A 1,940-nucleotide genomic window follows, 5' to 3' on the forward strand; every position below is an offset into this window, starting at 1 on the left:
TATTACGGACGAGGCAAGATGGCGGAAGAGTAAGACAAAGAGATCACCTTCCTTCCCACAGATACAGTAGAAATACATCTACACGTGGAACTGCTCCTACAAAACACCCACTGAACGCTGGCAGAAGACGTCAGACCTCCCAAAAGGCAAGAAAATCCCCACGTACTTGGTTAGGGCAAAAGAAAAAAAGAAATAACAGAGACAAAAGAATAGGGACGGCACCTGCACCAGTGGGAGGGAGCTGTGAAGGAGGAAAGGTTTCCACACACTAGGAAGCCCCTTCGCGGGCAGAGACTGTGGGTGGCGGAGGGGGGGAGCTTCGGAGCCACGGAGGAGAGCGCAGCCACAGGGGTGTGGAGGGCAAAGCGGAGAGATTCCCGCACAGAGGCTCGGCACTGAGCAGCACTCACCAGCCCGAGAGGCTTGTCTGCTCACCCGCCGGGGCGGGCGGGGCTGGGAGCTGAAGCTCCGGCTTCGGTGCTAGCCGGGAGGGAGGCCAGGAAAAAGTCTGCAGCTGCCGAAGAGGCAAGAGACTTTTTCTTGCCTCTTTGTTTCACGGCGCACAAGGAGAGGGGATTCAGAGCGCCGCCTAAACGAGCTCCAGAGACGGGCGCGAGCCGCGGCTATCAGCGCAGATCCCACAGCAACAGGGGCGCAGAGGGAAAAACGGAGAGATTCCCGCACAGAGGCTCGGCACCGAGCAGCGCTCACCAGCCCGAGAGGCTTGTCTGCTCAGCCGCCGGGGCGGGCGGGGGCTGGGAGCTGAGGCTCTGGCTTCGGTGCTAGCCAGGAGGGAGTCCGGAAAAATGTCTGCAGCTGCCGAAGAGGCAAGAGACTTTTTCTTGCCTCTTTGTTTAGTGGCGCGCAAAGAGAGGGGAATCAGAGCGCCGCCTAAACGAACTCCAGAGACGGGTGCGAGCCGCGGCTATCAGCACGGACCCCAGAGGAGGGCACGAGCTGCGGCTATCAGCGCGGACCCCAGAGACAGGCAGGAGACACTAAGGCTGCTGCTGCCACCACCAAGAAGCCTGTGTGCGAGCACAGGTCACTCTCCACACCACCCCTCCCGGGAGCTGGTGCAGCCCGCCACGGTCAGGCTCCCGTGATCCAGGGACAACTTCCCTGGGAGAACACACGGCGCGCCTCAGGCTGCTGCAATGCCACGCCGGCCTCTGCCGCCACAGGCTCGCCTCGCATCCGTACCCCTCCCTCCCACCGTCCTGAGTGAGCCAGAGCCCCCGAAACAGCTGCTCCTTTAACCCCGTTCTGTCTGGGCGGGGAACAGACGCCCTCAGGTGACCTACATGCAGAGGCGGGTCCAAATCCAAAGCTGAACCCCGGGAGATGTGCGAACAAAGAAAAGAAAGGGAAATCTCTCCCAGCAGCCTCAGAAGCAGCGGATTAAAGCTCCATAAACAACTTGATGTGCCTGCATCTGTTGAATACCTGCATAGACAACGAATCATCCCAAATTCAGGAGGTGGACTTTGGGAGCAGGATATATTAATTTTTCCCCTTTTCCTTTTTTTGTGAGTGTATATGTATATGCTTCTGGGTGAGATTTTGTCGGTATAGCTTTGCTTTCACCATTAGTCCTAGGGTTAGGTCCGTCCGTTTTTTTTTTTCTTTTTTTACTTAAAAAATTTTTTATTTCCTAATAAATGTTTTCTTAATAATTTTTTCCTCATTTCCTATTTTTAGAAATTAAAAAAAATTTTTTATAAGTTTTTTCATATTTTTTATTTTTAAAAAATTAAAAAAATTTTTTTCTTAATAAATTTTTTCTTAATTTTTTTCTTATTTTTTATTATAAAAAATTAATAAATTTATTTTTAAAAATTAAAAATTTTTTTCTTAATAAATTTATTCTTAATTTTTTTTCTTATTTTTTATTTTAGTAGTTATATTTTATTTTATTTTATCCTCTTTCTTTCTTTCTT

This window comes from Balaenoptera physalus (assembly GCF_965194825.1).
Source record: "Balaenoptera physalus genome assembly, chromosome: 7".
Classification (NCBI taxonomy): domain Eukaryota; kingdom Metazoa; phylum Chordata; class Mammalia; order Artiodactyla; family Balaenopteridae; genus Balaenoptera; species Balaenoptera physalus.